This window comes from Psittacula echo, assembly GCF_963264785.1.
Source record: "Psittacula echo genome assembly, chromosome: 4".
In the NCBI taxonomy this organism is placed as follows: domain Eukaryota; kingdom Metazoa; phylum Chordata; class Aves; order Psittaciformes; family Psittacidae; genus Psittacula; species Psittacula echo.
In genome coordinates this window covers 8,522,276-8,535,570 of record NC_137738.1, presented here as the reverse complement: position 1 = coordinate 8,535,570, position 13,295 = coordinate 8,522,276, and the positions used below count along the sequence as shown (strand labels likewise).

The 13,295-nt window shown below is 38.7% G+C and overlaps 1 protein-coding gene across 25 annotated transcripts in view; it reads right to left on the bottom strand.

Annotated features, from left to right (window-relative positions):
* The window catches only part of NRXN1 (neurexin 1), a gene marked incomplete at its 5' end in the record, with an annotated part of 676,782 nt that overhangs the window by 354,835 nt on the left and 308,652 nt on the right, over positions 1–13,295 (bottom strand). The window lies entirely within an intron of this gene.

Genomic DNA, 13,295 nt, shown 5'->3' with positions numbered 1-13,295 from the left:
ACCATGTTTTTCTACACGTTGCACAAGTTTCCTGTCTTGCTCTGTTATCCTCTAACTCAGAGAAAGCAGCTATCTTTGCAAGCCTGGCAGGAGTGCTCTTAGCATGCCTACTTGTGAGCCCCTTTAGCCAGCCACACAGGATGAGGACCCCTGAGCCTCCAAGGAGCACTGAACCCATATGAAGGAAGGTGCTTATGGGACCATCCAACTCACAAGCATCACCCAGTGACAAAATTGTTACTTTACCTCACTGATGACATGTTCTGTGCTAGCAAAAACTTTCAACAGACTATCTGAACATACATTCTAATCTATATTGTGCATTCCAGGCCCCAAGGCTGGATGATTTTGGAGCCTTGGCCACAGGATGCACCTAAGAGTGTTTCTGCATCAACTCAAATGCAAAATGGTTCATTACCTAAGTATTTACCAAGATCTGTAGGCAGATTTTATGGTGACATAACTCAGAGTGTACCAGCTACCACCACTACCCCATGTGGCTACTTCTAATCTCCTCCTTATCAAAGCCTCAGTCACATCTTTTCCTGGTTCTCCCAGCATATTCACTGTTAGCAAGGGACTGCAATTTAAAGCTATTTGTAACAGTTTACAGTTTGCCTGCAAGGAAATGGCCTGAAAGAAACAAATGTCTACCAGACTGTGAAAAATTTTTAGTCACTACATACCAGGCCTAATACTCCACTGTATTTGAATTAGTAAAATAGAGATTAAAAGTTTAGGAACAAGCATACTATTAATCTTACAAGCTATCCAACCCAAAGCCTTACCAACCTTTATAGCATCATATACTAAACCTCAAGCTTTCTCCACTCTACATACATAACTTGAAAATTAAAATGTTGCTTTCCTCTAGAGCTTTGAGGTACAGTATAAATCTCAGAAGCGTGATATTAGACATAACAGATTAAAATATGGTGGTCCTTATGTTGCCACAAATGGGATATAATTCATTCACAGCACTTAAACTGTATTTCTCAATCAGCTGAACTACTAACCAAGTAAAAACTCTTGCTAAAGGTTCTACATCTTTTTCTCAGGTGAAACATCTGAAAAGTAAAACCCTTCCAGGTTTCCTGAAGTCTGATGCTTTCAGTCATTGCCAGCTCAGAACAGGAAAAGTCCATCCATCTCAATTGATCCCCCGTAGAAGGGAAACACCAGAGAAAAATACTAAGAAAATCGCTTCCATGCTAAAAAGGTTAAATTTGGTCTATTACACAAAACACGTGCAACCTCTTTTTAAAACCTCCCAACATATATCCAGTCCAAACAACTATTTTCATTCTGTAATTGGTTATACCTTTAAAACCACAAACTTTGAGATTGACCCCCTGCCAGTTCCTAAGATCCATCCCTCAGGCGTACCGAGATTGCTATATACAGTCATAAAGCAATTGTCAGTTATGATGGATGAGTAGTGGAAGTCCAGGTTGGTGTACCAGCATATGAAACTGAACCCACAGTATTTGCTCTTGAAAATACACACTGGAATATTTTCATCTATATATCATGTGCACAAAAGTATGATACATTAAGTCTAAATAAACTGCAACGCTGGCATGTACTTATAGATTCTTAAGATTATTGATAATTAGAACTGCTCATTATATACCACTGAAGCCACAATATCCACTAAGACATGCTCTGGGTAGTATTTTAACTTTGTTGATGCTCAAAATAACTTGAGTACTGCTTCTGCACTAGCTAATACCCTACATTAATACACATCATATGTATTTAGTAACCATGCTGCTTTGTAAGACTTTACTGTTTATGAATTATATACAAGTATTTTTTTATGACCCTGAGCTAAACCTTTCCCAGATTTAGTATCAAATGTGGTTTAAGCCTGCAGCTCGTAGCATAAAAACACACTTTCTCTCAGAGACAAAATTTATTAATTCCAAACAAAACTGGAATTAACAATAAGTTTGGGTTCTTCTAATAAAAAGTAGTTTATGATTTTACACTTGGTTATTAATTTTGTCTCTGCCATTACAAATGTTTTGCATAGCTGCTTTTATTTTGGCTAATCACATGCTTCATTTTCACATTCATCTCAATGAATAAGCAGTTTCCTCCCAGCACAAGAGGGATGTGGACCTGCTTGAGCAAGTTCAGAGGAGGCCACAAAGATGCTCCGAGGGCTGGAGCAGCTCTGCTCTAGAGACAGGATGAGAGAGCTGGGCTTGTTCGGCCTGGAGAAGAGAAGGTTCTGGGGAGACCTTAGAGCAGCTCCCAGTGCCTAAACGGGCCAACAAAAAAGCTAGAAAGGACTTTTGACAAGAGCCATAGTTTCTAGAACTGAAGTTTAGCTATTACCTTTTGTAAATACATTTTCTAAAATTGTGTTGATCCTGATTTTTACATGTATTCCTGAAAAAGGTGTTTGTTTGTTTTGGGTTTTTTTTCCATAACTATCCTGACTTTCCTTAATTTATAAAGGAAAAGAATTCACATAAAATATATTGACTGTCATAACAAAGCACCTGGTAGTAAACAAATGGTAAGAGAATAGAGTGTTCCAAGATTTCCTTCTGAATTTCTTTTTGATCTCTAGAGAAGACTCAAATAAAGGACTCAGTCTGAAAGGAGATACTCCTTAATCTTGTCTCTTCTTTCTTATATTAGGAGCCAGTACACAGAATTTCCCCCTTTCTTATACAGAGAGAGAATTGTTTCCTCACATAATTTTTCTGAGACAAACAAAAAAAAGTATGCTACAGTGTTTTTCACTGGCATGTTCCCTGCAGCCCACAGGAATCAATGGGAAGGCAGCACCTTCAGAGCTATACCTATAAATCATAGCAATAACAGTAATGATCAGTTATATTAAAAGCACTGACAAAGAGAAGAGTTCAGTGGTTTTAATTTGTATCTTTTAGAGGTAATGTAGATATTAATTCCTTCCACAGGAGCTTCCCTGCTTACACATATGTATTTTTTTTTCTGACTTAGAGCTGATTTGTGCTTTGAAGAACAAGTGAATTTAACACAGAAACAAACTGCCCGCTAATAAATGAGCCCAAGTTCTTAATGTATTCATTACTGGAATCACAGTTATAAGCATCACACAACAGTGAGTCACACACAACTGCTGGTAAAACAAATACTGCCAAATCCTTCTGTAACACCTCATCCTTTCTTTATCTCAAATCTCTGCATCTCTTCAAAATAAAAACTTTGCAAATGCTAAACCAAAGAAAGGTAAAATAACAACTGAAGATGCTGTTCTACTTGTTTCTTTTCTGGATAACTAGCAGACGTATCTTAATACTTGGCACTATTGACATTGCTGATGGGTCACCTTACAGACTTTCCTCTTTTCCTGATTCACATCCACAGCCAAGCATTATATGTGCTGGCAGGCAAATACTATTTGTTTAATTTAATGACTACCATTGTCTTCAAGCACTAACAGAGGGAGAAGTATATCTGTGTGTTTATAATGGTTACCAGCAACATGTGAATACTGCTCAGGGATCAAGTAGGTCAGGTCAAGTAGATCAGGGTATGGTTAGGCTTCCCTGCTCTCTGAAATCTGTCTTCTGTTGTATATATCTGGTGTTCATTCTTGACAATAAACAAACACCACTCATTCATGTATGGTTCTATGAATGAATGAAAACAAAGCAAAAAGGAGGAAATGGAACAGTAGCAGGAATTACGGCTTGGCTTTTTCATAAAGACAATATCCCTGGAATGATACTCCGTATCTTTGTGCCTCATGCTGCTGGTTTCAACTGTACTTTCAGCCGTTCATTTCTCTTTCAATTTGGAAGAAGTTTCTCTGTCTAGTTTCACTAAATCACTACTACAGCTATGAACAAGAGTGCTTCTGCAGTATGATAGAGATGTATGGCTCTTCAAGAAGGAGGTGGATAGCCCTGGCATTACATGGTGGGTTCTGAAAGCACAGTGGGCATCTCCACAATTCCTTTATATGACATATGAAAAAACAAAGGATCATCTAGCTGTGGTGAAGCCGAGGCGTCAGGCACACTTTTCTCCAAAGTTGGTATTTCAAAATGATCAAGCATATAACAGCTTCTTCCCTCAGGCAGGTGAAGAGGACTGTGACTGTAAAGACTGAGAAACACCATAGGGAAAGCCTAATCTTCAAAATAAAAAGAGCACACTTCCTTCAAGTCCTTCATGTAACAGGTAATTTGGTGTTACAGGATCAATAGAAATCACCTTGGAGTATCTTAACAGTTGCACAATGAAGTACCAGGTGGAATTCAACATAAGGTGACCCATACAATCCCAGCTCATGGTATTTTGGAGGCAACTGAAATGTAGAAATAAATTATTCTCACAAAAGCTGATTATGTCCTGACATAAACAACAGACGAATCCTGGAATTAGACATTAGGAAGAAGTTCTTCCCTGTGAGGATGGTGAGACACTGACACAGGTTGCCCAGAGAAGTTAGAATCATAGAATCATAGAATAGTTAGGGTTGGAAAGGACCTTGAGATCATCTAGTTCCAACCCCCCTGCCATGGGCAGGGACACCCCTGTGTGTGGCTGCCCCATCCCTGGCAGTGTTCAAGGCTAGGTTGGACAAGTCTTGGAGCAACCTGGTCTAGTGGAAGGTGTCAATGCTCGTGGCAGGGGGTTGGAACTGGATGAGCTTTAAGGTCCCTTCCAACTCTAACCAGTCCATGATTCCATGAACCAAGAAACCTTGTCTCAAATGAAAATGTCAGGTAGGTACCTAGTAGCCTTTGACATTAAATAAAATATAGGTGCCTACTTGTCCTTAATGACCTTCTCCCTTCTCCAGCATACAAAAGCACCTACCTACCATTTACTTTGTGCAATGGACAGTGGTGTCTGTTTTTCAGAGGTGGGGTTTCAACACACTTTAGAAAATGAACTGGTCTTGACTAGTAGGTAAGTGGTGATTCCAGTGTCTTTCCCCACTTTAATTATTCATGAATCAATGGTTATTTTTTGTTCCATATTGATTTTTTAAAAAAGGTTTATGAATTTGGTTTTTCTTCCTTCTTTGCAACAAACCAAGCAGCCTGCTGTGATCATAACCCAATAATAAATTGAAGGACAGTTGACAAAGACTTAAATGATGCATCCACACAGCTTCTGCAGCACATACGCTCCAGCATATGGCTTTTCAAATCTCCCTTTACAGTAGATAATATACACTTGGTGCACATTGACAGGCCTGTTTGGAGCTAGAGCAAAGCATGACTGAATTTTGTCTACCACTTGCAAGGGCACTTGAGGGAAGACAGGAACATGTAAACTTAGTGTTTTATGACCACTTATTCACTTCAAAGAGTCTATTCTGTAGCTGCAGTATTGATGTGTGGTTGGAGTCTTTTGATTTTGATGTGATGTTTTTTCTTTGTGAAGGAAAGCAGGATTTTCAAACATTTTGCCTGGTGGAATGATAGATTCCATCACTTCTAGACTCTCTCTCACCTAAGAAGTGAAAGGGCAGCTAGTTTACTTGTCCAGGCTCTGCTGAGTTATCTGTCCTTTCAAATACTTCGGGCAAGAGGCGGTTTTATGATGTGAGAAGTGGCACAATGTATCTCCCACATTCCCTGTACTGATAACCAAGCAAGGCAAAACAATTACAGGCAAAAAAATGAATCTGGGTTAGCAAGTCGCTCTTTCAGAAAGGAATACAGAAACTGATCTTTTCAGCCCAATTCTACACTGCTCTCATTCTCTTCCCTGAATACCCCATTTAAGGGTATTCAAAAACAGAAATCACCACCACTGAAATGCTGACACTGTTGGTTTTCTTTAGTCATCCTTATTGGCATGTAAGACATATTGTAGTTATTTCAAAGAATCATACAATGGTTTGGGTTGGAAGGGACCTTAAAGCTCATCCAGTTCCAACCCCCTGCCACAGGTAGAGACACCTTCCACTAGACCAGGTTGCTCCATGTCTCATCTGACCTGGCCTTGAACACTTCTTGGATGTGCTCTCTACTCCTGTAGTCACCTCTTGGTGCTCAGGTTTTATTCCTATTATATTTTTTTGGCTCTGTTCAGAACTGCTCAGCAGTTATGCAAATACGCCTGTGTTTCACAAGCAAGTAAAGCCATGTGATCGAAAATGTGTGTATGTGTAAACACCAATGACAAGATAAAGTTCTTATAAGCTACGTTTTCAACAGACAAACCAGATACTCAAAAGGAAAGTTCTCAAGTCTGAACATTCTCCTAGATTCCTCCAGGTTAAAATCCACCTTTTCCCCAACAATCCCCTTCTCAAACAACATATACGCTCAAACAAGAAACAGTTACACAAAAACATACAGCATTTTCTTGACAATAACAAGTCTCATATTCCCAGCCACTTTGTTTCTTTTTGCTTCTTCCTCCCACCCGCTACGCCAAAGACTAGATGGAAAGCACTGGCATTGAAAAAGATTAAACAGATTTAAAACCAAAGCAGTCTGCGTGTCCAATGGACTGTGAGGAAAGTTGGTGATGCATGTTAAATGGTAAATCATAAAATCTAATTGCCATATAAATGTGTGTGGTAATCCATCTCCCACAGAATTGATGCTATGCCAATTACTCTGTATGAGGGGGATGGCTGTGGTGGAGAGACGAGGCATTCAAGCACATCAAACATCCTTCATTTCTTTCCTGTCCTGGCCACTTTTGTACATTTTGTACATTGCATACATCTGAAAAACAGACAAAATCTAATGAAGCAGGCATTTGCATGGCATAGTGTACTCAGGCTTCCCTTCTTCCTGACACTCTTCTCAAGTCATTCACTCACTCTCAGCTCTAACAGCCAACACATGCTCTTTGTAGAGCTTGTTTTTTAAAAGAGTGAGGATCTCCTCTTTATAAAAGACATCCTAGACCTCAGAGATCATCACCTACAAAACTCTTCCTTTAGCTAGTTAATTCAGGCAAGATTCTCCACATAAAACTACTAAAAAGCTGAAAGGTCAAACAATCTCATTTCGAATGTAGGTTTGCAGAGGGAAATTTTCTTATGTAATACTATTTCCTTGATCAAGATAATCACCTCCAGGCCTTGAGGGTGTTACAGGAAGCAGCTCTTCTGCAAAAAGGACTGCAAAGTCAGAGCTCCCATAGCGAGAGCAGCACACGTTGAATACGAGTTCAGGACATTCTTCTTGGCTTGGGGGGAGAGAGGGGGGAGGAGGGGCTAGGATTCTGTGGCGCATATTTACACTGAATATCCAGCTTTTTTGCAAGTTTTTAAAGCATCCTATTTTCTGCGTTCCTTCTTTAGCATAAATTTTACTTAGTATTTCAGAAGCACTTGAAAGAACTTCCATCATCAGCAATGGTAATAACCCGCATGCCAAAAAGCTGTAGTAATGTAGACAAATCTATATAGTTGCATAAAGTGCAAAAGACTGAAAAGAGCAAGGGAGAAGCAGTGGAAAACAAACCTTCTCTCACCGTGGAGTGATCTGGAAGACTCCTGCAATGTTGTTGTCTTCACAGAACTCAGCACAAGCACTAGAGTATTGTCTTTAATTTGTATTGAACCCAGCAGCACTGCCATTTCATGATTTTGGAAATTTGGATGCAATTTCTGAAGGCTCAGCGTTGCCAAAATTATTTTCACAGCCTGGTAGACAGCACAGCTGTTTAGAAGCAGTATGTGACAAGTTGCAAAGAAAGGAGGATAAAGGCATTTGCATTAGACCAGGTTCTCCAATCACCTGCTGTTAATCTGCCCATGTATCTTTGACACAAAAAGTCTCAAAGAAGAGCTCTCAGTTTTAAGTTCCTTATTCTTCTCCTCTGTTAAGAGGCTGCTTTCCCAACAGTAACAGGAAGACAGCAGCTGCATTTGTCATTGTCTACTCCAACAGGTCACATTAGGAACACCTATTTGCTGTTGACAGTATTTGGAACAGAACATTATTTCTGCATGAAGAGTTCACAGCCCACTGGCAAGGTCATTACAATTAGCTCTTGCATGTTTATTCAAGAAGTTAAAGCATTAATACTTGTTTCATTAGTAGAAATTTGCATTTTTATAAAACACTGTTCTGTGCTTCTTAAAGCTTTGTGTCTTAGTAATAGAAATATGAAGTCTCACTGCCATTGATAGACACTTTGTAATACAGAGAAGAGCACATAATGCAGCAACAACAATAATGGGCTCAATATAAAACAACAGGAACAAATATTAAATGAAATTGAAACAATTTCAATTTCCATTGCTGGAACAAGAAATCTTCTTTATGATCAAGACTAATTTGGTTCAGTTTTGCATAGCATGAATAACCTACTTTGGCAGGCAAATGAAATATCAATAGATTAAATGATATTACAAATCATCAATGAATATGCCGGGCTAGTTGATCTACTTGTAATTTAGTTAATTGCATTAAAAGTTTATAAGGATAGATTAATTGCCAAGTGATTCTTTTTTGTACATGGAAGAAGTATATTTCAGTGCATTTATTAAACCACTGAGGTAATACCAGAAATTAATATCATTACTTTCCATCAAATGCTTCAGACTAGACTGTTCACACATTATTGGAGAAAACAGCAAATGAAAAAGCAAATGTACATAGCAACAGCAGCCATATCTCACAGAGGAATAGAGGAAGCCAGAGGCCAGTGAAGAGCTACACAAATAAAACAGACAACAAGAGTTTTAGACAAGTTTTTTAACCCCAAGGAAGCTGATTTTTATGTATGCTCTAATGTCAATAGCATCTTTTGAGGAGATGAAATAACAGCACAGGAAAAACATGATTTCTGATGGACTCTGACATTTGGGAAGGCCATGTGGAAGAGAACACCAGTGAGACAAGTTGAAAGTATGGATGTCAATTCAAAGAAACAGGTCTTAAAAGCAGGTCTTAGTGGGCTAACAAGAACCTTATGAAGTTCAATGAGGACAAGTGTAAGGTCTTGCACCTGGGTAAACACAACCAAAGAGTACAGCACAGGCTGCGGAGCAGCTCTGTGGAAAGGGACCTGGGGTCCTGGTGGACACAAGCCTGATGAGTGAGCAGCATTCAGCTGTAGCCAAGAAAGCCAACAAGGTGCTGGGGAACATCAACAAGGGCATCACCAGCCGAGATAAAAATGTCATTGTACTGGTCTATGCACTGTTTGTCAGTCTACACCTGGAATACTTTGTTCAATTTTGGTCCCTGCTGTACAAAAAAGATGTGGACAGGCTGGAGAGGGTCCAAAGAAGAGATGACCCGAGGGACTAGGAAGCTGTGTGAGGAAAGGCTGAGAGAGCTGGGTTTGTTCAGCCTGCAGAAAAGAAGGCTCAGGGGAGACCTTATCACCATGTGCCAGTATTTAAAGGGTGGCTACAAAGAAGATGAAGACTCCCTTCTTACAAGGAGTCACATCGAAAAGAGCAGGGGTGATGGGCACAAGTTACTCCTGGAAAGATTCCAATTGGAAACAAGAGGAAAATTCTTCCCAATGAGAGCAATCAGCCATTGCAATAATACGCCCAGGGAAGTGGTGGACACTTTGAAGGCTCATCTGGACAGGGTGATGAGACATTTTGTCTTGACTGAGCTTTTGCCAAGAAGGGCTGGACCAGACGATCCTTGAGGTCCCTTCCAACCTGGGATTTTAGGATTCTAAAAATGTGTGAAATGGTGCACAGGCAGCAAAAATTAAACCACAGATGCTGAGCTGGGTAGGATTATTTAGTGTGTGTGTGATGGCGATTTCCTTTTAAAAAGGAAGTATAGTTAGCCCAATATCAAAATTAGGATGACAGCAGTTCAGCCTGGAGGATACAGCATAACTAGAAAGTCTGGAATAGGATGGGATACCGAAGTACTGAAGCTACCAACTCTTAGAAAAGTTTGTGACTACTTCCTGCTAAATCTAAACCACCAGCAGCATTCTTCAGCTTTTCCTTTTGTAAGATTGCAATATTTCAACTTTTCATTTCAATTTATAAACAATTAAAATGCTAAAAATATTTTCGTTTTTTAACAGATATGCCAAAAGAATTCTGAGTGGATTTGTAAGGTTTTGTACTTCTGCTGTTTAAAGGAAGTGGGTGAGAACTCTGGGCATGGAAATAGTGCTTCTATCTGTAGGAGAGAATCAAAAGGAGGATGAAACCCTAGTAGATAACTGTACACAAAAACACGCTCAAGGATGTTCCTCCTCAAAAACAGCTCTTGTGTCTTCAAATATTTATTAAAAAAACAATAATTCTGGCTGTACTTCAATTTCCCACACCACAGGAAGAAAACAGGGAGAGGGAAGAGACAGCACAGATTTCATAATACCTACAGGGTTGAACAAAGGAGACGTCTTCTCTTCAGCAAGAGCAAGGAACACGAGCATAAGTCAAATTTCACTTTCACCTGCTTTTTCATGCCCTTTCAAGGCTACTCACACCATAAAAGCATCAAGCACAGTGGCAAGAATTCCCCTTTACCGAACTACCTTGGTCAGTGAATGTCTTGAGTTGTAGCCATGCTAACTATCTGAGTTATGCTGAAAGCAGGACAGAGAATCTGCTCATGAAAGACATGAAAGGAAATTGGCTGTGCAACTGAATGTTGGCAGGCTTGAGCTGCACTGCCTCTGTTGTTAAGACTCGTTTATCTTCACGGGTTATCTGCTAGAACTGCACCCGAGTACGCTGTGGTAATTTTCTCTGCTAGGAAAAATAACGCAGTTCTTGGAATCCAAACACAGCACGATTTTCATTCATTTATTTGTCTCCAATTTGTACTTTACCCATCTAATTACAGCAATAATTAAGCTGGAGAATTTAAGTGTTTCCACAGGTACACACTCCCAATTCACTGAAAGGGTACCAGAGGTTATGCAGGGAACACAGGTCTATAATAATGATGTTTCTATGTTATCCAGCCAAATTCTACACCCGAGAGGAAATGTACAGTGCAAACCCTCTCCCATACTTCCGTGGCAACTGTCTGCATTCCCAGGCAACTGGCATGCTGTGCAGGCTCTACAACACAATCTGTGTCATTATCTTCATACCAAATTAATTCCCTGTGTATTTGCAAAAAATTGCATGTATGTGATTTATCTTTCCAGGATTAGCTTGGATTACAGCATCTGAAATCTGGTAACTCTACAATTACTCAAGAAGGCTGCAGATTCTATATTACTGTTACACATTTGTATTTCACCTAATGTGAACTCTGATTAAACAGAATTATTGATAGAATTATCAGGAAGTGTAAGTCTGAATTTGCTTTGTTGCTAGGGCTAAAATAACACAGGAATGAATTAACCATAGCTATTTGTATCAGAAAAGTGAATGGAGTGTTTCTAGTATAACAGAGATGTGTCACCATAAGAAACACTGACACAAATTAGAAAGGAATAAGCTACAAGAAAGCATTGCAACTGAATACAAAGGAATGGCTAAAATGTATTGGCTTGAACTCCCCCAAAATCCAACAAGAATTATCATGATAGATGCTGTGCCATATTTAAGGGAAGCTGACTGAGCAAAATATAGCAGAACACATTAAAAACAGAGTGGTTGGAACTAGATAATATTTAAGGTTCCTTCCAATCCAAACCAGAGATTGAGGACCTGTGTATACTAGACCAGTTTGAGCAAAATGCTTTCTACACATTACTGTACTGAATATGTCAGGCTTGTTATTCTTTTACTAGCCACGTTTCCTGGTTGTGAATTACAGAAAATCATCATTTAACACCATTCACCTTCCTCACTTCAAACCCCAGTATGTTTTTTCATGCTCTTCAGGGTTTTTTTTCCGATGGAATTCAAGGTTAGAAAATGCACCAGCTATGGAAACAGTTTCACTTCAAAAGGGTAAAAGCAAAAGTAGAATTTTCAAAGTGAGGAAAACAAAGGAATGTTGGATTTTATAGGTTATCTTCCCTGATGAGCTGCCTCTGTGACTGCAGTAAGTGCATTTAGTGAAATAACACTGCCCTCTAGTGCTCTGAGTTAAGCATATTGTTCAACCTTTTCCCTTTTCTTAAATAGACATACCGAATCACCACATTCATCTTGAAAAAGATGTAGAATAAAAAGACTGTGTTAACTCACTTATCAGCTCATAACAGGCTGATTTTTCCTGCCTATGTCCAATTAAGATACTGAGAATAAAACCCACAGATTAAATACATGTACCTATATGCGCATAGTGCACGTAGTACTTATCATTGCAAAAAATATCAATGAATAGTAGGATGATTTCTTTACAGCTTCAAAAATAACGATTAAATATGACACTATATCAATGAACATCGACCATATTTCCAAGGATGCAAAAATGAGAAATAGCATGGCACAAATTTCAAACACAATTTTCAGACTGGCACGTGAGCCATCCAAAAAGCTTTAATTTCTAAACCAAGCATTTCTGCTAAAGAATCTCTTATTGAAGATTATGAAATATCAAGATATGTCTTTCTTACAAAGTTAATAGCACTTTCAAGTGAAGCAAATGTTAAATATCACAAAATCCAAAATAATTACCAAGGTCAGCTCATTATCTCTGACTCAGAGGTAGTTAAAAGAAAATCCAACAAGGAATAAGCTCTTGATGGAATATTAATATCTACTTTGAACATTCGGAGACTTTTGAGATACTGAATTTTCTTTGACTGTTATGAAATTTTGATTTTCCTAACAAGAACTTTTATAAGGAATGTTTAAATACAGGAGTTTTTCAATATGACTAGAATGTGTTTTTATGTCTGATTAAGTAAGCAGTATTACAAAAGTATACTTACAGATCCTTTCAAAGAGGTATCGTCCTCTGATGGAACTTAGCTTTTCAGTAGTCCATTCTTAAAACTATTACTAAATTACTATTACTTAAACTATACATACGTATCAGTTTGGTTTATAAAAAAATGGATCTTAAAAATCTAGCTGGATCTACAAAACGTAGGTTTAGACCTATGAAAAGAAGTTTATCCCACCCTGCATTTGAAATTACAACCTATTACCTATTTAGGTATGTTTATGGATCAATACGTTTGGTGAGTGATTCCTCGGAGGGCTGCCATGTAAGATTACTTTACTTACAAGATATTTTACGATATCAAAATACTGCAGTCTTTATTTTCCCAACAAAAAGTTCAATATTAGTCGAATGCTGTGCAGGGGACAGCTCAAAATGTTCCCCAGTTCTCTAACAGAGATCATCAGTTCTGCAAACCCTTTTAGTCATACGGTAAAGCTTGGGCTGTGGTTTCTGCATGCCACTTACATAGCTTATGTTCATGTAAAAATCAAGCTTTTTTCATAGACATTTTAGAGCTCCTTT